The sequence below is a fragment of the Aquarana catesbeiana genome, linkage group LG09, assembly GCF_042186555.1.
Source record: "Aquarana catesbeiana isolate 2022-GZ linkage group LG09, ASM4218655v1, whole genome shotgun sequence".
Classification (NCBI taxonomy): domain Eukaryota; kingdom Metazoa; phylum Chordata; class Amphibia; order Anura; family Ranidae; genus Aquarana; species Aquarana catesbeiana.
In genome coordinates, this window is record NC_133332.1 from 252,101,682 (window position 1) to 252,125,945 (window position 24,264).

At 44.9% G+C, this 24,264-nt stretch overlaps 1 protein-coding gene and 1 pseudogene across 1 annotated transcript in view; both read right to left on the minus strand.

Annotated features, from left to right (window-relative positions):
* WNK3 (WNK lysine deficient protein kinase 3) overlaps positions 1–24,264 on the minus strand; it is a 207,774-nt gene that overhangs the window by 149,330 nt on the left and 34,180 nt on the right. The gene's annotated exons all lie outside the window — the stretch shown is intronic.
* Positions 6,989–7,107, minus strand: LOC141109172 (5S ribosomal RNA; annotated as a pseudogene).

Here is a 24,264-nt window from a genome sequence, read left to right on the forward strand (position 1 = left end):
GACTGGCTCTCAATAGTCACATGATCGAGATACAGCAGGGCACCTTTACCAAGAGCTGTCAGCGAAAGCTTGGTCGGTGTGTTGGCGCTCTCAGCACACAACCTCCTGCCACTGTGGTTGGCTTTGTGTGGCGGCTGGGCAGTAAGCCCCGGTTCACACAGGGGCGGCACGACTTGCAGGTCGCCTCAGCGAGGCAACCTGCAAACGACTTCTGCGGCGACTTGCAAAACGACTTCTGTATAGAAGTCTATGCAAGTCACCCCAAGTCGCCCCCGAAGTAGTACAGGAACCTTTTTCTACGTCGGAGCGACTTGCGTCGCTCCTATTAGAACGGTTCCATTGTACAGAACGGGAGGCGACTTGTCAGGCGGCTAGGTCGCCTGACAAGTCGCCCGTGTGAACCGGCTCTAAAGCTTACCTCTCTTGTTGCAACATATGTGCAGTGTGCAGGAGGTGTAGGAGAACCTGTCACCTGCACTATGCTATGGCAATAAAGATATGTTAAAAAAAAAAAAAGAAGAAGTAGGTTTGACTTCCTTGTCTAAGGAGCGAGCACGCACGAGTACCCTCAGAGCAAGCAGCTTGCTATGGGGGAACTCAATGAGAGGGGGAGGAGCCAGGGGCGCCAGTGGGGAACCCAACAAGAGGGGGATTGGGGCTGCTCTGTGCAAAACAATTGTAAGTGTGACAGGTTTGTTAACTTTTACAAAATAAAAAAAAGCGAGCCTTTAGAATCACTTAAAGGCTTGACATGTTTGGAATCTATTTTCTCTCCATATACTCATCTTTTTAATTTTACCAAAGAATTGGGTAATTCATAGCAATTATGTTCACAATAATAAACTGCTGCAGGAAAGGCTTTGAAGCTGTGAGTTGAAAGGGGGGGGGGCATAGATAAGTCATGAAAAACAAAAAAACCTTCCTCGGCCAAAATTACTCAATATGTAAAGCAAACCAACTGGTTATGCAGAGAGTAATATACAGGTAAGCCCACTAGCTGTAGGAGTTCTACATTCTTTTTTTTTTAAACTATGTAGTAACCCAGAAGGCACAGGAATGTAAAAGATTGACAAAGCTCATCACCTTACACTTCTAGGTCAGAGTCTTCACATACATTCCACAACTAGTTAATCATCAGCTGGAAAATTATCTTTTACAGCATTTCAAGGGAAAGTTCATCTAACACCAGGTACAAAAACCTCTTTTACGCTGGGTTCACACTGGTGCGACAGGACAGCCGTCCTACTTTGGATCCGACTTTGCCCTGCGACATGAAGCCGGCATGTGTCCGACTTTCAATGAACGGGGATCCGACTTGGATCCCCGCCAATGCCCGGCATTGTTTGGTATTAGGGGGAACTCCGCGCCAAATTTTAAATAAAAAACCGGCATGGGTTCCCCCTCCAAGAGCATACCAGGCCCTTGGGTCTGGTATGGACCTTGAGGGGAACCCCCTACGCCGAAAAAAACGGCATGGGGGGGTCGCCCCCAATCCATACTAGACCCTTATCCGAGCACGCAGCCCGGCCGGACAGGAATGGGGGTGGGGACGAGCGAGCGCCCCCCCCCCTCCTGAACCGTACCGGGCCGCATGCCCTCAACATGGGGGGTGGTGCCTTGGGGGAGGGGGCGCGCTGCGGCCCCCCCACCCCAAAGCACCTTGTCCCCATGTTGATGAGGACAAGGGCCTCTTCCCGACAACCCTGGCCGTTGGCTGTCGGGGTCTGCGGGCGGGGGCTTATCGGAATCCGGGAGCCCCCTTTAATAAGGGGGCCCCCAGATCCCGGCCCCCCACCCTATGTGAATGAGTATGGGGTACATCGTACCCCTACCCATTCACCTAGGGAAAAAGTGTCAATTAAAAAAAAACACTACACAGATTTTTAAAATAATTTATTAGACAGCTCCGGGGGTCTCTCCGGTTCTTCTCCGCGCTCTCCGGGTCTTCTGCCGGGCTCCTCCGCTATTTTCTGCTCTTTTGCTATAGCGGAGGAGCCCGGTCTGCTGCCTTCTTCTCTTCGGGGGTCTCTCCGGTTCTTCTCCGCGCTCTCCGGACCTTCTGCCGGGCTCCTCCGCTCTCTTCTGCTCTTTTGCCGCACTTTTGCTATAGCGAAGGAGCCCGGTCTTCAATCTTCTGCCTTCTGCTCTCTTCTACTGATGTTGACACGACGCTCTCTGGGGCTGGAATACACTCTGAGCGCTCTGCTCTGACTTATATAGGTGGTGACCACGCTCCCTTATGCCGTCACAGTCCCTGGGCATGCTGGGACTATGACGGCATAAGGGGGCGTGGTCATCGGGTGATGACCACGCCCCCTAAAACGTCACAGTCCCAGCATGCCCAGGGACTGTGACGGCATAAGGGGGCGTGGTCACCACCTATATAAGTCAGAGCGGAGCGCTCAGAGTGCATTCCAGCCCCAGAGAGCGTCGTGTCAACATCAGGAGAAGAGAGCAGAAGGCAGAAGATTGAAGACCGGGCTCCTTCGCTATAGCAAAAGAGCGGCAAAAGAGCAGAAGAGAGTGGAGGAGCCCGGCAGAAGACCCGGAGAGCGCGGAGAAGAACCGGAGAGATCCCCGAAGTCGGAAGAAGACCCCCGGAGCTGTCTAATAAATTACTTTAAAAATCTGTGTAGTGTTTTTTTTTAATTGACACTTTTTCCCTAGGTGAATGGGTAGGGGTACGATGTACCCCATACTCATTCACATAGGGTGGGGGGCCGGGATCTGGGGGCCCCCTTATTAAAGGGGGCTCCCGGATTCCGATAAGCCCCCGCCCGCAGACCCTGACAACCAACGGCCAGGGTTGTCGGGAAGAGGCCCTTGTCCTCATCAACATGGGGACAAGGTGCTTTGGGGTGGGGGGGCCGCAGCGCGCCCCCTCCCCCAAGGCACCACCCCCCATGTTGAGGGCATGCGGCCTGGTACGGTTCAGGAGGGGGGGGGGGGGCGCTCGCTCGTCCCCACCCCCAATCCTGTCCGGCCGGGCTGCGTGCTCGGATAAGGGTCTGGTATGGATTGGGGGCGACCCCCCACGCCGTTTTTTTTTGGCGTAGGGGGTTCCCCTCAAGGTCCATACCAGACCCAAGGGCCTGGTATGCTCTTGGAGGGGGAACCCATGCCGGTTTTTTATTTAAAATTTGGCGCGGAGTTCCCCCTCAAGAACATCTGAGCACAAGTCGCGTGCCGAAGTCGGATCATGCAAGACGGCAATCCGACTTTGATCCGACTTCAATGATAGTCAATAGGCTGAAGTAGGATCAAAGTCGGACCAAAGTAGTACAGGGAGCATTTCTAAAGTCGGAACGACTTGTGTCGGACCAGTTAGGACGGCTCCCATAGGGAAACATTAAATTTCACACGTCATGCGACATGAGCTCCCAATGTCGGAGCGTTTGTCGGACCAGTGTGAACCCAGCCTAATACATTTATGCAGCATATACCTGTACACACTAGAAACCTTTTGATCCATGTCATTTGGAACATTTTTAGCCAAAAAAGTAACTTGTGTGGCCTCCATAGAACAGGATTTAGTGTAAAGAAAGGTGGTCTTCATCAGTATCAGGCAATTCCATTGCACACAGACATGTTCTTTTTACAGGTACTTATATACAGTGCCTTGAAGAAGTATTCATACTCCATGAGATTTTACACATTTTGTCATGTTACAACCAAAAACGTAAATGTATTTTATTGGGATTTTATGTGCTATAGATCAGTGGTCAACTCTGTCCTCAGGGCCCACTAACAGGCCAGGTTTTATGTATTACCTTGGGGAGATGAAGACTAGAATACTGCAATCACTGAGCAGCAAATGATATCACCTGTCATGTATTTCAGTTATCTTGCAAACCTGGCCTGTTAGTGGGCCCCGAGGACAGGGTTGATGACCACTGCTATAGACAACACATAGTGGCACATAAATTGTGAAGTGGAAGGAAAATAAATGTTTTTCAAACATTGTTTTACAAATAAATATGTGAAAAGTGTGGTGTGCATTTGTATCCACCCCCTTTACTCTGATACCCCTAACTAAAATCCAGTGGTACCAATTGCCTTCAGAAGTCACCTAATTAGTCAAGAGAGTCCACCTGTGTGAGTTTTAATCTCAGTATAAGACACTTTTATACATTTACGTTTTTGGTTGTAATATGACAATGTGGAAACTTTTAAGGGGTATGAACCACAGAACAAGGAAGGGACTGAGAGGCCACCGGGACAACCACCGACCGGAGCTGGTGGATGGAAACACCAGAGCGTGACATCTTACGATCGGGGAACACAAGTCAAAAACGAGTCTTGAAGCACAAAGGGTGGAAAGTAAGCAGATGAGCGGAGAGGGAGAGGGAGGAGATAGTCGTCCTCTTGACAACGCGTATCGGGGTGCGGCCACTTGTGTTCCCCATTCTAATTCATTCCAAAAGGTGTTCTATCGGGTTGAGGTCAGGACTCTGTGCAGGTCAGTCAAGTTCCTTCACCCCAAACTCGCTCATCCATGTCTTTATGGACCTTGCTTTGTGCACAAGGAGCCATCCTCAAACTGTTCCCACAAAGTTAGGAGCATGAAATTGTCCAAAATGTCTTGGTATGCTGACTCCTTAAGAGTTCCCTTTATTGGAACTAAGAGGCCAAGCCCAACCAATGAAAAACAACCCCACACCATAATCCTCCCTCCACCAAATGATTTGGACCAGTGCACAAAGGTCCATAAAAGGCATGTATGAGCGAGTTTGGGGTGGAGGAACTTGACTGGCCTGTACAGAGTCCTGACCTCAACCGGATAGAACACCTTTGGAATGAATTAGAGCAGGGAACACAAGTTGCCACACCCCAATACACGTTGTCAAGAGGACAGCTATCCTCTCTCTCCCTTTAGGATGAATTAAAGCGGAGACTGTGAGCCAGGCCTTCTCATCCAACATGAGTACCTGACCTCACAAATGTGCTTCTGGAAGAATGGTCAAACATTCCCATTGATATGCACCTACACCTTGTGGACAGCCTTCCCAGAAGAGTTGAAGCTGTTATAGCTGTAAAGGGTGGGCCAACTCAATAGCAAACCCTACAGATTAAGACGCCATTAAAGTTCATGTGTGTGTAAAGGCAGGCGTCCCAATACTTTTGGTAATATAGTGTATTCCGGATCTCAGCTCACAAAACTGTAAACACATAAAAATTGGCCTGCGAGGCTTGCGAGCATTCATGAAATATCTGCTAAAAGCAAGCCGTTGTAAAGAGCTCTCTACACTGCTGACAAACAATGGGAATGGAACTAAGAGTATTGCAGCAACACATACTGCCTGGGGGCAGAGCTGGAGTACAGGCTAAAAAATATCACAGCCAGCATATATATATATATTTTTTTTTTTTTTTTTTTATCACTCTGAGAAAACACATAAAAAGCGGCAGTAGACTGCGATCTCACACACAAAAAAAGGTTTCGTTTGCAAAATGTGTAAAGTTCCTTGCTACTGACAGTAAGGGCTAACCACATAACACCAGTTCCTGACATTGCTCACATATACCATTTAACTCTAGTCTGCTACAATAGATACACACAAGCAATCAATCTAGAGCTGGCTTATGGGACCTGTTAGTAAATAGGTCGATTGGTTAGGCTTTACAAAAATGATCTCCAGGGATTGATTTCTAGATAGTCAGAAGTAAACTGCTCTCAATCTATATCATGCAACATTTAACGCATGCAGCTATAAAGACCATGGAAAATTCATAGATGTGTTGCAGGACAGACAAGCACTTAAATCTTTTAGAAATTATTAACCACTTGAAGACCAGACCTTTAATGGCACTTTTTGTTTACAAGTTTAAAACAGTATTTTTTGCTAGAAAACTACTTAACCCCAAAACATTAAAATAATTTATTTTAGCAGAGACCCTAGGGAATAAAATGGTGATCGTTGCAATTATTTTATGTGACACAGTGTTTGCACAACAGTTTTTCAAACGCATATTTTTTTTTTGGGGGGGGGGGGGGATACACTTAAAAAAAAAAAAAAAAAAAAAAAAACACCACACACACACACACACACACACCTGAAGTTCGACAATACCACATGTGTGGTGTGAACACCGTTTACATATGCGCGCGGGACTTGCATATGGGTTTGCTTTTGTGCGCAAGCACAGAGGGATGAAGGCCGCTTTCAATTTTTACACTGTCTGGCCGTGATGGTAGGGTCCATGGGTCCCCCTACTGCATCCTTTACGATCTCTGCATACCAAGTTTTCCTGGGCCCCACTGGAGGCCACAAGACTCAACGATTTCCCTTCCTGCTTGATCCTGTGAAGAAGTCCTGGACGCAGGCAGAATAGGAGGGAATGCAAAAAAAAGTGGAGAACCGATTTCACAGGAATAGCAAGGCATCTGTTCCGCATGCTAGCGGATCCTTTGTTCTTGACACAAATTTGACGATTTCTTTGTTGAACCTGGATGCAAACAAATCTACAGGTATGTCTGAGATCCTCCATTTTTGACAAATTGACAGGAAAATATTGGGGTGAATTAACCATTCTCCCGGGAACAACTGCTGGTGACTCAAATAGTCTGCCTGCCAATTTTCTATTCCTAGAATGAAGACTGGCGATAGGCAAAGTACATTGTTTTCTGCCCAAGATAGGATATGATTCACCTTTCTCTGGGCCGCACAACTTCTTGTGCCCCCTTGGTGATTATTATATGCCATTGCTGTGGCATTATCAGATTGAATCCTGGCAGGACAATACCGTAAACTGAACGTTCAGGCCCTCAGGACCAAGAGCTCTGCCTGAATTTCTAAAATGTTAATGGGCAAGGCCATTTCTGATCTGGGCCACTTCTCTTGGACAGTTGCCTCTTCCAGGACTGTTCCCCAACCTAAAACAAAAAAGGTTGGCATATGTTGTTACCACTTCCCAGGTAACTGAAGGAAGGATTTTCCCCTTAGTAGATTTGTGGATATTAACCATAAACTGAGGCTCTGGTGCACCCAGCCTACAGCACCTGGTATTTCCAGGTGGTCTCTCATCCGGGTACTAACCAGGCCTGATCCTGCTTAGCCTCCAAGATCAGACGAGATCGGGCGCCATCAGGGTGATGTGGCCGTAGGCTTTGGAGTCAGACACATTGGGTATGTAGAGCTTGAACCCTTTGTTCCAAGCCGATAGGATACTGTTTTGCAGCAGTCTTGAATGAAACTGAGCATAAAGAACAGCTTCGAATGAAGCCACCATCTTTCCCAACAACCTCATGCAAAGTTGAATAGAAGAAATTCATCTTGCTTCGACCACCTAAATCAGTTCCTTTATGGCGCTGATCTTTGCCTGGGGTAAGAATACCCTTTTCTGGGTGTACCTATGAACGGACCCATGTATTTTAGCCTTCTTCATGGTTTTATAGAGGATTTCTCTTAGGTTGAGAATCCGACCTAGATATTCCAGGTAGTTGAATGTGGTGACCATACTTTGGTCTATGCGGGCTACCGACTGGTCTATCAAGAACAGATCGTCCAGGTAAACTATAATCGTTATACCTTGGGCTCTTAATCTAGCTAGAAGAGGGGCCAGAACCTTTGTAAACACTCAAGGTGCAGTAGCTGGACCGGAAAGCAGAGCTACACACTGAAAATGAAGATCTTCCACCTTGAAAAGTAGATATTACTAGTGAGCGAGGAAATAGGCACATGGAGGTATGCATCTTTGATGTCGATTGACACTAGAAGTTCTCCTCCTTGCAGGATGGAGATAACCGATTTGGATTGACTCCATACGAAAAAAGAGTGGTTATATTCAGGAACTGAATTTAGATTTTTGAGATCTAGAATGTCCATTTGGATTTGGCACCATGAAAAAAAAAAAACTCTTGGAACTCCAGTTTGTACCCTGGAGCTATTGAGGACGTTCCCCATTAGTCTCAACACTCTTCCTGCCAGATCCTTGAGAACTGCAGAAGAATTCCCCCTATTCGATTGAACCTGGCGGTGGAAGCAGCCGTGACTGCCTGGAGGCTGATGCCTCTGGCACAGGAGAAGGAGCTTTAAAACGAAAATACATTTACTCCTTTTCTTAAATGGCAAAAGGGGCACTTTCCACTAGAATTTCCTTAGATGTATTATCCAAAACATCCCCAAATAGCTGTTGCACCACAAAAAGGAAGACTAGCCAGGGGCTTCTTACTAGGTGCTTAAGGAAAGGGCACAAGGCCTGAAGGATAGAATCTCTCATAGCAACTACTGCAAACATAAAGCTACCTCCTGGGCCTGCTGAGCAGGATAACCAATTACTGTCAGCACAGGCTGAGACACTCAATCTGCCAGAGAAGAAAAAAGGGATCCCTAAGCATTTGAGCATTGTCTGTCGGAAATGAGTGAATTTCCTCCACCATAGGATAAAGTGTGAAAACTTTTTAGGAGGGGAAAAAAAATTCTTATCTGGGCGATCCTCTCAGATACAAAAAAGCTTTTCCAGCAATGAATGGACAGGAAAAGGCATGCACAGCTTGAGGAGGCTTTAGTGAACAGGGTCCTGGGTATTGGAAGAGAACCTGCGCATTTTGACCCACACTGGGATGCGATTAAAGTCGCTAAACTTTTTTTTTTTTTTTTAATCATAAAATAAACAGGGGCTGCAGTGTTAAAAACGGTTGCAGACTTTTAATGGCCCCGATGCTCACTCTGACCAGCTACCCCCTCTCAGGGGAGGATGCCATTTGTATAGATGAGTAGGCTTTCCAGAGCTTGAGGGAGACCCTTTTAGCTTTTTTTGGGGGGGGTGTCAATCCCCCCTTCTGACCATAGCCCGATGCACAAAGCAGAGGTACTACCAGAAGAAATCGCATACACTGCTTGAGCAATAATCCAGCTACTGCCGCTGCTATTAATGCTCAGCCTGATGCAAATAGTAAATGTGTCAAATAGGAAATGCCTGCGTCACCAAAACCTCTTTCATGCTATTCTTTGCTCTTATGTCTCTCCGACAATTTTGCAGCCAGCATAAAGGACGCCAACGCCGCACTAAGCCCCGCCCCCACCGTCGCATCGCCCAATTCAGCTTAAAAGACACTTGGAATGGATCCGGCTGCATAGCTGACCCCAGCAAGGATTGCTCCAGAGGAGCACAGCACATCTTTACTCGTGACCAATACCTAAGACACTGGCGAAAAAACTGAGATACTCCCAGTAGTGGGAGGGGTTATATAGGGAGGCAACTTCCTGTTTAGGGAGTGCCAGTGTCCATCACCTGAAGGTGGACTATAACCCACATAGTAATAACTATGGCTCGGTGTCCTGTGATGTACGATTAAAGAAAATGGCACCGCAAACACATCTCGCATTTTGACGCGATTCTGAATCGCAGGCATTATTGTGGCGATTCAAAACACCCAGGTGTGAATGGAGCCTAAATGAAAAGAACCCCATTTATTATCTGTGATGTTGCTACTACAAAACACCCTACATGGCTTTTTATACAGGCTTGTACCAGGATTACATGGTTCGGTTTCCAAAGGTCACCAAACAGCTAGCAGTCCAATTAACATTTGGCAAGCTTGACACAACTAAGGAGAAACCACACGATGCAACTGTAAACAAAACGCAGGGCCTGCACATGGTAAGGGCTCATCTGACATCCTCTTTTTTGAGCTTGGGCAAAGCTTCATAAAAGGCCTGTATCAATATTTGTAATGTGTTCACGTTTACACACACAAATGCTTACTAGAGTGCCAGCCTCACTTCACCTCAATAAATACAGCCACTTTCAACTTCTTTTCGGGGCTCTTGGTGGTGTCTGTGCCAGGGTGGATATAAATCAATGATATTTTTAACCACTTCGCATCCAGGCCAATTCTGACACTTCGCTCCTACATGTCAAAAATTATCATTTCTTTGCTATAAAATTACATAGAACCCCCAAACATTATATATGTTTTTTAGCAGAGACCCTAGAGAATACAATGGCGGTCATTGCAACTTTTTATCTTGCACGGTATTTGCGCAGCAATTTTTCAAACGCGTTTTTTAAAAAAAAAAAAAAAAAAACAGTTTCATGCTTTAAAAAAAAAAAAACAGCAAAGTTAGCCAAATTTTTTTGCATCATGTGAAAGATGAAGTTACGCTGAGTAAATAGATACCTAACATGTCACGCTTCAAAATTGCACACACTCGTGGAATGGCGCCAAACTTTGGTACTTAAAAATCCCCATAGGCGACGCTTTAAAATTTTTTACTGGTTACATGTTTTGAGTTACAGAGGAGGTCTAGGGCCAAAATTATTGCTCTTGCTCTAACGTTCGCGGCGATATCTCACATGTGTGGTTTGAACACCGTTTTCATATGTGGGCGGGACTTACGTATGCGTTCGCTTCTGCGTGCGAGCTCACGGGGACAGGGGCGCTTTAAATTTTTTTTTTTTTTTTTTTTTATTGTTAATTTTGCTTAAAATTTTTTATTTTGACACTTTAAAAAAAATTTTTTTTTTTTTTTTTTAAATCAAGCGGCGGAACAGCTGCTATGATCGTTCTTATGGTGTATGGAATCGCCGGCTGAAAATGCCGGTATCTGAATGATGTCTGTAGCCTCAGGCATCATTCAGATATAACCCCCAAATGTCAAGAGGTTAAAAAAAAATAAAAACAAACACCACCAAACAAAAAAACAAAAACAATTTTTGATTTTTAAAAAATGTATTTTAATAAAATGCTTTTGGAGTAAAAATCTAAAGAAAGTTTTCTATTTAAGATACATTATTTAATTTATTCAGCACGAAATGGAGCTTAGTTATGTAGCATGAGGCTGTATATTCTGCAATATTTACATTTTTTGGTAAACTCATTCAATGAATCCAAGCTCTGCAAGCTGAGATAACATGCCTGCAATTATGTATTCACACAATTTCACAGTAACCATGAGATAAAACCAAGTTCAGGAATATTCCTTTATTTGTTCCCCGCACCTCTACGGCGGTAAGGTATGGCTATCGATCGTGCGCGCACGGGGTGGGGTGTTTGGTGGCGGGGCGGTGTGCGCTAGTACGAGAGGATCGCAATGGGGGGTGTGAGGGTGGTTTATGTAGTGCCAATGGATCGCCCAGTTTTGGTCCATCAGGAGCCGCGGGGGGTAGGAAACATGGTAGGAAAGGTGGAGTGAGCCTTTAAGAATTGTAATAATTACTAAGGATAGAGATAGAGATAGAGATAGAGATAGAGATAGAGATAGAGATAGAGATAGAGATAGAGATATATAAAAAAAAAAAGAAAGAAAGAAAACCACATACAAATATTCAATGTGGCCCCAACTATAACTTTGCGACATTACCGGAGCTAGCCATTTCCCACCTTTGAAAAGAGTTCCATATCCCAATAATTTTGGAAGCTGAAGTGTTAACAAACAAGTAGAATGAAGTGTGCTGTGAGGCTAAACACCAACTCCACCCAAATATAGAACTTCTGTTTAGGGTGGGAAGAAACCAAGGCGATTTATCACCTTTATCTCTTAAGGTGCTAGTTCACACCAGATGCAGTTCCGTGCACTTTTTTTCTGCACTAAAAATGCATGCAGTGTTTTCCATGTATTCCAATGGCTCTAGTTCACACCAGTGCAGTCAGTTTCCGGTGCAGAAAAAAAAAAAAAAAAACTGTACTGTACTGGAACCTAGTGAATTATATCAAAATTGCACTGGAAGTGCGTGTGGTGTGAACTGCAAGCAAAAACTGATCCGGAACGTACGAGTGCAATTTTGCGGCGTGAACTGGCCCTAAAAATGCATGCACAGTGTTTTCCATGTATTCCAACGGCTCTAGTTCAAACCACTGCAGTCAGTTCCAGGTGCAGAAACTGACTGGAACTGACTGCATTGGTGTGAACTAGAGCCATTGGATTGCATGGAAAACACTGTGAATGCATTTTAAGTGCAGGGAAAAGAAAAGAAAAGAAAAATAATAAAAAAATAAAAAGAAATCGCACTGAACTGCATCTGGTGTGAACGGGGCCCTGAGCCTAGGTTCAGATTAGTGCGATATGGGAACCAGTGCGATTACAGTGCCTGTTCCCACATCTCTCCCGCAGCCAGTTCACGCTGCCTTCTGCGAACCGCTGCGAGTGCCAATACATTGTTAATGACACCCCCAGATCGGTTCACAGATTGCAGTGCAAACTGTGAACTCGCACAGGAATCGGATCGCATAGGTGAGAACACCCATGCACCCATACATTTTCCCAGTCCTTGATCAATAATGACAAACATATGGAGTGAAAACATTTTTTTTTTACTTACCCGAAGTGCCCTGTTGCTAGGTGGTGGCTCCTAATCTGCCACTAACTGGTCCGCGGAGCTCCGCATCACTTCCTCCCTTGCCCGTGCTCCTGGGAAATGTGAGTTATTTCCCAGGAGTAAGTGGACAGGTGTGTGTCAAAAAGTTGCGTTTCTCCCCCCCCCCCCCCCCCCCCGACAGGAAATGACGCGATTTAAGGCGGATCTATCTAGGTTGCTATAACAACGGGGCGAGACCTTCCTCCCTCGCCGCCCATTGTTATAGCAACTTGACAAACAATCAGCGCTAACAGCACCAGAGAATTGCGCATGCGCAAGATCGAGAGGTGCATGCTGGTTACCCAGCATGCACCTCTCGATATGTTATCCAGGAGAAGGTTTCGAGTGGACTTCATATGCCCACACTCAGCATGGCAACGGCCAGAAGAGGATCAGATAAATCTTAAGTAACCACTATCCACTAGCATATACACATAGTTTATGTGTATTATTAATGCAGTGGGAGGGGATGCCTGTTAAAAAAAAAAAAATTTCGGTGACTGGAACTCTGCTTTAAGTTGAATTTTTATGCAAGTTGGAACAGGTACATTTTTTAAGTGTAACTCGAGCCAAAAAAAAATTAAGTTTTTTGGATCGCATAGGGAAGGTTTAACACCCCTGTAACATTTGTTCTGCCATCTGTGCCCCTGTTCAGAAGACTGCACCTCACTTTCTGTCCCTGTGAAAATCAGATTTTGAAAATTTTGGGTTGTGGAAACAAGGATTGGTGATAAAACTTCAGTGGAGACACCTTTTCCCCCACGATAACCCTAACAGGAGTGAATTTCCTTCCTAGGGGGAGAATTTCTCTCACTTCCTGTTGTCTCCCTCTGTTTATAAATAGGATGTTTGTAACCCGGGGACTGCCTGTATTCCTTTACTGTAGAATTGTAAACAATGTACTGGCACAATAAAGTTCATTGCTAGAGTTCTGGAAAGGATATACATATCAAGGTCAGTTCTGCATGAAATGGTTTGACAATCATGACAATGGCTTTGTCATCACAGAACATTGTAGTGACCTTGCCAACAGTGCATAGAAGTGGCACAAACTATTTGACACGCCTGAAAATTTCACATAGCAGCAGCAGCCACCATTGCTCTACAAAACAGTGAAGACTTAAAGAGGAACTGCAGTCTGCTCACATAATTTGTAATAAAATCATCTTTGCCATTCTGAAGCTTCCCTCCAACCACTTCGCATTTTATTTTATATATACTGTGATTCTGTACTTGCCAAATATGCTGCAGAAATCTCCCTCCACTGAGTCTGGCTGCAGCCATTTTAACTGGGCGGCACAGTGGTGTAGTGGGTAGCACTCTCGCCTAGCAGTAAGAAGGGTCGCTGGTTCGAATCCCAACCACGACACTACCTGCCTGGAGTTTGCATGTTCTCCCTGTGCCTGCGTGGGTTTCCTCCGGGTACTCCGGTTTCCTCCCACACTCCAAAGACATGCTGGTAGGTTAATTGGATCCTGTCTAAATTGTCCCTAGTATGTATGAATGTGAGTTAGGGACCTTAGATTGTAAGCTCCTTGAGGGTAGGGACTGATGTGAATGTACAATGTATATGTAAAGCGCTGCGTAAATTGACGGCACTATATAAGTACCTGAAATAAATAAAAATAAATAAATAAACTGTGGGCAGCTGAAGCTGCTGCCTGTTCACTTCCTGGATTTACACAGAGGCACACCTGCGGCTCTCATTGGCCCTCTTATGACTCATCCCCCCTCCATTCCTGGCAAACTCTCAGGAGAGTGAGAGAGAACTGTGCGTGATGTCATAAGCCTAGGCTAATGACAAGACAAGAAACAGGAAGTGGGCTGTATAAGGTATTTACTGGGAGAAAACAAAAACATTTTACTATCCAAAGTTAAAACAAGGGCAAAAGATTTACCCACTGGGCACTTAAACCCCCTTCCTAACCAGGCCAATTTTCAGCTTTTGGTGCTCTCACATTTGAATGACAATTACTCAGTCATGCAACACTGTACCCATATGAAATTTTTGTCCTTTTTTTTCCACACAAATAGAGCTTTCTTTTGGTGGCATTTAATCACCGCTGGGTTTTTTATTTTTTGCACTATAAAAGAAGAAAGACCGAAAACTCTGTAAAAAAAAAAAAAAAAATGCATTTTTCTTTCTTTCCGTTATAAAATTTTGCAATGTATTAACTTTTCTTCATACATTTTTGCCAAAATGTATACTGCTACATAGGTTTGGTAAAAATAACCCAAATCGGTGTATATTATTTGGTCTTTGAGAAAGCTATGGTGCCAATCTCTGAAAATTGATCACATCAGATGTACTGACGGCCTACCTCATTTCTTGAGACCCTAACAAGCCAGGAAATACCCCCCAAATGACCCCTTTTTGGAAAGTAGACATTCCAAGGTATTTAGTTAGAGCCATGGTAAGTTTTTTGAAGTTGTAATTTTTTCCCACAACTCTTTGCAAAATCAAGATTTTTTTTTTCACATGTGAGACTTTTGCACAGCCTGGCCACATACAGAGGCCCAACATGCAGGGAGCACCACCAGGCGTTCTTGGAGCATAAATTACACACAATTTCTTGACTACCTCTTACACCTTTGAAGGCCCTGGAACACCAGGACAATGGAAACGCCCCAAAAATGACCTAATTTTGGAAAATTACAACCCAATGTATAATCTATGAGGCATAATGAGTCTTTTGAACATGTCATTTTTTTTTTTACAAGTTTTTGGAAAAAGTGTAGAGAAAATGAAAACGCATTTTTTTTTTTTTTTAACAAAACATTGTCCATTTACACAATATTTCTAACACATAGCATGTACATACCAAAAATGACACCCCAAAATAGATTCTCCTACTCCTCCTGAGTATGGAAATACCACGTGTGAGACTTTTCCACAGCCTGGCCACAGAGAGAGGCCCAACATGCAGGGAGCGCCATCAGGTGTTCTAGGGACATAACTTTCAAATCTAATTTGACTACCTATTACACTTTTGTGAGGCACTGTAGTGGCATGGATGATCATGAATGGGGATGGATGAGCCATAGATGGGGATGGATGAGCATGAATGAGTACGGCTGGGTACTGCTGAGTATAGATTGGATGGCTGGGTACGGCTGAGTATGGCTGAGTATGGCTGGGTAGTACGACTGGGTACGGCCAGGTACGACTGGGTACGGCCAGGTACGACTGGGTACGGCCAGGTACGACTGGGTACAGCTGAGTACGGCTGAGCATGGATGGATATTGTTGAGGATGGATGGCTGGCTGAGCATGGATGAATGGATAAGTATGCTGAGGATGGATGGCTGGATAGATTTGTCACTGAGCAGCACTGTGGGCACTACACATGCAGCCCACAGCGCTGCTGCCACCGATCTCTCCGCTCACACAGGACAGAGAGGGGAGAGAGGAGAGAGGAACCAGATATCACGCCGGTTTGTTTACATGTGATCCTCCGTCATTTGACAGAGCGATCACGTGAAAAACGGCCGTTTACTGTGATCCGTGATGCGCCGGGTCCTCTGGATCCGGCGGTCACGGATGCTCCTGTGTGCACGCCCCAGGGGGCGTGCGGGAGCGGGATTCTGGGAGGACGTCAATGTACGCCCTCCCAGAGTTATCCAACCGCCCTGTAGCTGTCATTCGGCTATGGGCCAGTTGGTAAGTGGTTAATAGATGGAAAAATTTTTTTTTAAAAATGACTAAAGTTACGCTTTAAGCCTAGTACACACGATGAGATTATCGGATGAATGATCATCTGTTTTTATTTTGCATGCTAGTCTCCAGATGGAAAATGGAGGTTAAGAAAAGTACGAAAATGCTCCTACGACAGAATAAAAATTCAGAAGTGATGGCGTTTTATTGTATTTGTATTGTATTTTCAGTGGAAAAACTGTACTGATTTCCAACTGTATAACCTCCAAAACATTCCACTCTACTCATTTTTTTTTACTATAATCTATTTAAACTTGAAAATGCTGAATGCACCTAAATGCCACGTTTATGTGCGACAAGCGTTTTTCTACCCTAAGCTCCTCTCAAAAACATGCTTGTGTTTTTTTTTTTCCAGCCTCTTTAAATACGCCTGTAAATGCCCAATTGTGCATGAACACAAAGTCTAACGGAGTTGCTTCTAAGGCCTCATGTACACTGCTGCTGGTAAACGGATGTTCAGAGGCAGTTGGATGCTTTTTTCAGCTGCCCCTGAACTTATCCAATTTTAGCTTATTTGTACATGTACACAGGTTCGTTTAATGTTTTTAGGCAGTTGCGTTTAGAGGCTTTCCTTTGAAGGCAAAAAAAAAAAAAAAAAAAAAAAAAAAAAAAAGAGTTCAGAAGCCGAAGTTTCCGACACAAAACACGATAAACGCGGCACCGGCGTTTAGCCGCGTTTTCGTTTATAAGTAGGGATGCACCGAATGGGTTTTTTAGTGCCGAAACCGATACCGAAAACAAATCTTCCTTGATCGCGCAAACCGAAAGTGACTGTTTTTAAAAAATATTTTTATACAGGAGATGGCAGAGACTGCAGACACATGGTACAGGAGATGGTCAGAGACTGGGGACATGGTGCAGGAGATGGTCAGAGACTGGGGACATGGTGCAGGAGATGGTCAGAGACTGGGGACATGGTGCAGGAGATGGTCAGAGACTGGGGACATGGTACAGGAGATGGTCAGAGACTGGGGACATGGTACAGGAGATGGTCAGAGACTGGGGACATGGTACAGGAGATGGTCAGAGACTGGGGACATGGTACAGGAGATGGTCAGAGACTGGGGACATGGTACAGGAGATGCTCAGAGACTGCAGACACGGTACAGGAGATGCTCAGAGACTGCAGACACATTACAGGAGATGCAAATGCGGCAAAACTGTCAACAACAAAAAAAATCGTTTTGAGGAGATTGCCTCAGCGTCCCATGTACATTAAGCCTTAAGGGTGGAAAAAAATAATAATAAGCCACACACCTGCATAAGCATTTTTTTTTTTTTATGTCCAGTGTACATGAGGCCTAAATGCAAGAGTCTCCAATGTGGTTGCAAAGTACCATTCAATTTCCAATTTCCACTCCGTTTAGGGTTAACCATGCTCTTCTGACTGACTGGTTCTCTGTGTATATACTTTGAGGCATTTGTTTAATCATCTCAGGATTCATTGAAAAGTTTCATGCCTCGCATGGCTAGTTCTTATTATATAACCTCAGTACACTGCCATGTATTGTACTGCGGGACCTCTGCTGTCAACTAGGAGCTTTGGTAATGTTGAGCTGGCACATGTCCGTGCCAACATCCTGTACAAACATTTTTTTTTAAATAAACAGAAGGGTAACTTTGGCTTTGTTTGCTTACAGTCAACCGATGATGTAACGAGAAAGGCAGCAGAGCCGATGATTTTAAAAGACATCAGACAGCACTAAAAAGTTACACAGAGGTCATGGCGCAGTACAAAGGTCAGCCAGCGCCCAAAGTCTAAGGCTTACATATGCATTTGCATCTGTTCTGGAACCTCCTTGAAAGAAATCTTTACATACTCTCCATTTTAAAGACTAGTAAACCATTTAAAAGGAGGGCTATTCTTTACTCAGGTGGAGAGTCCATATGGCAGCCATTGGAGCCCTTCATAGGTGCTGCACAGTTTGTTAAAGCTATACTCCGTGCACATATATAAAAACATTCAGGGTCTATTCACACCAGGTGTGAGGGGACTGCATTGGGCAGCTACTCCAGCGCAGTACCACCACGCAAAATCCCACGTCTCCTATGTGCCCGGTTCACACCACTGCATTATACGGGGGTGTTGTGCTGTAAAAAAAGCATGGCAAGCCGCACTTTTTTTCAAAAGCGCAAGGAGCGCCAATCCACCATCTCGCATCGCACGACGGCCGAAACAACTTAATCAAAACGTCACTGTGTGACATTTCAATAAAGTTGATTTAAAATAGGGTTGCACAGATACCTTTTTTTTTTTAAGACAAAAAAGTATGAATACCAATACTTTTGCACAAGTAATCGCCAATGCCAATTACCGCAACATATTTTTTGTCACATGTGACGGTTTCCGATTCACATGATATGTGAATCAAACTGGTTTTCTATGGAGCCAGTTCACATATGTGTTGGCGGGCCAGCCGCAGTGTGAGTACTCAAGCAAATGCTTAGTATTGACACTGAACCCGATACAGGAGGTCCCCGAGTTCCGAACCTCAGACTTACGAACGACTCCTACTTACGAACGGGAGGCGGCGTCGGCGGGCACATCGGAAAAAATTGGAAAACAATGTCGGAAACAGCAGAAAACAGCGGAAAACAAAGTCGGAAAACAACGTCTCTGCCGTTCTGCGCATGCGCTTCTGACTTACGAACAAATCCGACTTCAGAACAAAGGCAGTCCCTAACCCGTTCGTAACTCGGGGACTGCCTGTATCTGTCTTGGGACAACGCTAGTTTAAAAATAAAAAAAAAGTTAGCAGTGTAATGCGCTGCAATGGGCACAGAAGAGATACAACGCATCTGCTGGTGTGCAGTGCAGTTGGAACCAAGGATGAGCTCCACGTGCCTGCACCCGCCAGGAAGCTGACACTCCGCATTGCTAATCACAGGTAGTGACATTTCTCGATCTGTGCAGCCACGGATCAGGAAAGGTCTCACCCCCCTGTGATTAGCAATGCGGAGTGTCAGCTTCCTGGCGGGTGCAGGCACGTGGAGTTGCGAACACGCCTGAGTTCATCCTTTAGTTGTAACATAAAGTGATTGTAAAGGAGCACAGTATTAGCACACACCTGGTGTGCAGTCACAGGGAGTAATTATAGCCTGTTGGTTAATCCCAAGCCCTTTATAAGAGAATCTAAATGCTGGGATTCAAAGTCGTGGTTTCTGATCATGTGACTGCTGTGATTGGCTGTCACAGTAGTCACCTGAATGGAAGTTCCTGGTTGTAAACAATGGTGGGGACCCGTCTGTGACAGCTTGGTCACTACAGTGAGCATGCTCCCAGCGCAGCAAAGCTGTTCCCCATGGGTGCATATGTAGAGTGACTGGACATTAAAAAAACAAAAAAAAAAAAAAACTAACAATCACGTTATACTTACCTGCTCTGTGCAATGGTTTTGCGGAGCAGCCCCGGTGTTCCTGGCTCCTCCCCCCTGCTGAGTGCCCATCATAGCAAGCAACTTGCTATGGAGGGGCTCGCTCCTGAGCCACTCTCGGTCTCCATAGACACATAGGGCTGGGCTTAGCTCCGCCCCCTCTTCACTGGCTGTAATGGACAATGGCTCCTGTTGCTGTCTCTGAGACAATGAGGAGGGAGAGAGCCAACAGAGCCTCTGTTCTCATACACATTACCGGATGGAGATTGGGCTCAGGTAGGTATAAGAGGGGGTCTAGGGGGAGCTGCATGCAGAAGCTTTGTTACGTTAAAATGGTTGTTAAGCCACTACAATAAAAACATTCTAATCTATCAGTGGGAAAATATCAGATAGTGAGCTCAACCTGGGAGGTATGGAGTGCCTCAACATCAACACCCATAAAGCGGTTGCTTTCAAGTCTATCTGCATCTATAATTTCCATGAAACCTACAATGACTGTGCTCTCACCCACGTTTAGTTATGTTTTGTTCTTTGTGTTTAAGTCAATTTCACACACTTACATCAATCGTTGCATGCCTTCGCAGTAGTGATATACATGAGAATAACTCTCTACTTGTATGGAAACCCAATAGGATTGAGCTGGGTTGTGCTGTCTCTCCTCTCCTTGGCACAGATTGTTCCCAGATGGGGTGCCCGAGGGTTGGAGTGGCACCACACACCCTATACTTGGTACTCAGTGTATTTTATAAAGTTCACTTAAATCTGATAATTTGCTTTGTCAACCACCCTTACTCAAATGCTTCTCATCATCGTGTATTACTGCATGACAGACTGTTTAATTTTACCCTTCTCTTCATGTGAAAAACATAATAAAAAAACAATTGAAATAAAAACATCCCATCTCCTCTGTAACAAACGTTATGTGCCCCAGTGTCTGTGTTACATAAAAAAAGCTGCCAATCTGTACCTTATATCAGAGCGTTTCCTGGCGCTCACATGACTCCTTGGCTCTCTCCTCTGTCCGGCTGACAGCTATAGCAGGCGGGGCCGAGCACTCCCGCTGACATCAGCCGGGGAGAGGAGAGAGAAGAGAGAGCCAATGAGTCATGTGAATGCCGGGAGGCGTTCTGATAAAGGGTACAAATTGGCATTTTTTTTATATAACACAGGCGCACATAACGTTATGTTACAGGGGGGGTGGGATGTTTTTATTGTAGTTATGATAGCAGCAGGAGGGGAGGGGGCAGGCACTGACACGAGCAGACAGTCAGGGAGGGAGGGGGAATGAGGATGACGGACTGACAGGGCTGGGCTCAGCCCTTCCTTCTCTGAGCTGGCCGCTCAGCTGTTGTTCATATCCTGCTCGTCAGTCCTGCCTACTTAGGCCATCCAGTCCAGAGGAGCTCTGCCTTCGCCAACATCACCAACATCAAGAAACATCTTCTGCGTTCCCGTTTAAAGACTGGCTTTGCTGACATCCCTTCCTGGCTCCGGATCCTGCTTGCTGTTCCGCTACTTTGATCCCTGACTTCTGGCTTGGCTGACTATCCGCCTTCCGGTTACTGAACTTTGGCTATGTTTTGACTAGGTTTGTTCTTTTTACTTTTATTATTAAACAAGTGTGATTCAACTGTACTTCTGTCTCCGTCCGATTCATGGTTTCTGATAAGGACAGAGCAGGCCGCAGCTGACCGAGGCAAGTAAACTGACCACAGTGTCGGGGCTTAGCAGCCATGATAAAACATGGTCAGTTTACGGGGGGGGGGGTATAGCTAGGCAGGATCAGCCAGGTTTTTTCTTTTTAGGTGATAGAATGGGCCAAATTACACAGCACAAGCATTCTGCTGTGCTTCATGCTTTAAGGGAACAGGGTCTGGATTTGTTTTGTAGGGTAACAAACACTTTAATGCATAGAAAGGTTATAAAAAAAAAAAAAAAAAAAAAAAAAAAAACCTTCAGCCTTTACAATTACTTTAAAACATAGTTATGATATCGGCTGTCATTTTTTTAAAATTACAGCACTGTGATGGGAAAGGACAGCATTAGGAGCCAACCAGGCTCTACCGCATGCATATGTACTGAGAGGGAACAAGCTGACAGGAGGAGAGAACAGAGTGAGCAGCTTGTTTATGACTAAGGGAAAAGCAGATTGATGTCACAAACTTCACCTCACACATGTCATCAGCTCACCCTGCTTGTTCTGTTGTCTATTGGAATGCACTGGCTATATTGACACTGCCGCTGGGCCCAATCAGGTTCAGGTACCATGTCCCCAAATGCAGCCATTGTGCGTTCCGAGACACACTGCTGCCAAATTGGGACCAGCAGTTGTGTATGTGCAGCCGTTGCATGCCAAAAGTCATGAATGGGGCTGTCATACATGCACTTAATACCTGTGCATCCCATGCAGGCAAACATGGCCCTCGTCATGAATGTATGTTTCGATACACCTGTGTGAACGAGACCTAGATAGAAAAATGGGGAAGTGTCCTACTTACAAAAAAAAAAAAAAACTTGATCATACACAGTGCTTTAGCAAACTAAATTTCAGGTAGGGACTTACATTTACTTTAAAGTATCACCAATGTATGTGCCCAAGCTGTCAAAATAGGTGTAATATATTACTCCATATGTCTCCAAGTAGCAAATGGTTGACAAAAAAAAAAACACAAGTGGTAACAAGGTCAGCAGTTGGAAATTCCTGTTTCACAATTCACAGAACATGACTGGTTGCAGCAGCTGCCCACCAACTACAAGCCTTTGTGTGCTGCAATCTGCTCGTTTCCTTCACAAACAGGACATATTTTAATTGTGAATGGTATCTGCAATAAAGGTCTGCATCCGTTCCTAACTTTCTGCTACACGTATCTTGCCCTAAAAGAATCACTATATACCAAAGCGGAAAAATAAAATCTTGCGTGGGCATGGTGAAAAATATGTAAGCGGAGCTCTGACAAATAATGAAACTTTGGTGTGCATCCTATTGGCTGGATGTAAGCTGACATTATAGGCAAAAAGCAATTGTGTTTTCTTCTATTGGTTATGGTGGAGGAAGCCAGCTGTGCATTGGAAAATATAACTTTCCAATGTGTCGTTTTGGCTTAAAAAACCTTCTGTGCCGTTATCTAAATGAATCTTTACATAGATAGTAAAGTTGAAAAAAAGACAAGTCTAACCTATGTGTGTGATTATGTGTCAGTATTACATTGTATATCCCTGTATGTTGTGGTCATTTAGGTGCTTATCTAATAGTTTTTTTTAAATGATCTATGCTCCCTGCTGAAACCACTGTTAGTGAAATTCCAAATTCTTACCGCTTAACCACAGTTTTTGGTTAAATCGCTTTTCCTCCAATTTTAGTGAATGGCCGCGTGTCTTTTTAAATGCCCTTTCGTGGAAAAGTTTTATCCCTATTGTGGTGTCACCAGTACAATATTTGTATATTGAAATCATATCACCTCTCAAGCGTCTCTTCTCCAGAGAGAATAAGTTCAGAGCTCACAACCTTTCCTCATAACCAAGATCCTCCAGACCCTTTATTAGCTTTGTTGCCCTTCTTTGTACTCGCTCCATTTCCAGTACATCCTTCCTGACGACTGGTCCCCAGAACTGGACAGCATACTCCAGGTGCGGCCGGACCAGAGTCTTGTAGAGCGGGAGAATTATCGCTTTATCTCTGGAGTTGATCCCCTTTTTAATGCATGTCAATATTCTGTTTGCTTTGCTTGCAGCAGCTTGGGATTGCATGCCATTGCTGAGCCTATCATCTACTAGGACCCCCAGGTCCTTTTCCATCCTAGATTCCCCAGAGGTTCTCCCCCCAGTGTATAGATTGCATTCATATTTTTGCCACTCAAATGCATTATTTTACATTTTTCTACATTGAACCTCATTTGTCATGTAGTTGCCCACCCCATTAACTTGTTCAGATCTTCTTGCAAGGTTCCCACGTCCCGCGGAGAAGGTTTTGCCCTGCTTAGCATCATCTGCAAATACAGAGATTGAGCCATTTATCCCATCTTCCAGGTCATTTAAGAATAAATGAAATAGGATTGGTCCCAGGATAGAGCCCTGAGGGACCCCACTTTCCACATTGGACCATTCCGAGTACTCCCCATTTATCACCACCCTCTGGACTCGCCCTTGTAGATAGTTTTCAATCCATGTACTCACCCTATGGTCCATGCCAACTGACCCTAGCTTGTATAGTAAACATTTGCTGGGAACTGTATCAAATGCTTTTGCAAAATCCAGATAAACCATGTCTATGGGCCTTCCTTCATCTAGACTTTGACATAGTCATCTACCTATGTTGCCTAACCACCTCGCTTATCACAACTGTTCACCCCGATGGATAAGAGCAACTGTTACATTTCTGCCATGGACCTGTTTATTTGGCAAAAACTTTCTGATTACCTAGGCAGGCCATTAACAGCAAGAAATTCTTTCCTGCAAAGAAATTTCCACAATTTCCCCATCAACACAGACCATGCCGACAAAGGAATCCCTCCTACCCAGACATTGTCTTCTCCTGGCCGGAGGAGAGCCATCCCCGCTGGGAGAAGACAGACTACAGCTAGCTGCTATAGCATTCTCTAGTGATAATCACAAGTAAAATCCGGCAGGCCAGATGTACCCAAGTTGATTGATCAACTTGGTACACTCAACTTGCCCATACATGGTTCGAATCTCAGCCAGTTCAGCGGGAATTCACACGTCTATGCTTACCTGCTTCCTCCCCGGTGCCACATTTGGCACCTTTCGGGGGGGGGGGGGACACAACCCAGTACCTGGTTTTAACAGGTACCCATCCCCACTTCCAGGAGACCTGGCTGCGGCAAGATCCCACGGAAGTTCAGCCCCCCTTCTCCTTCC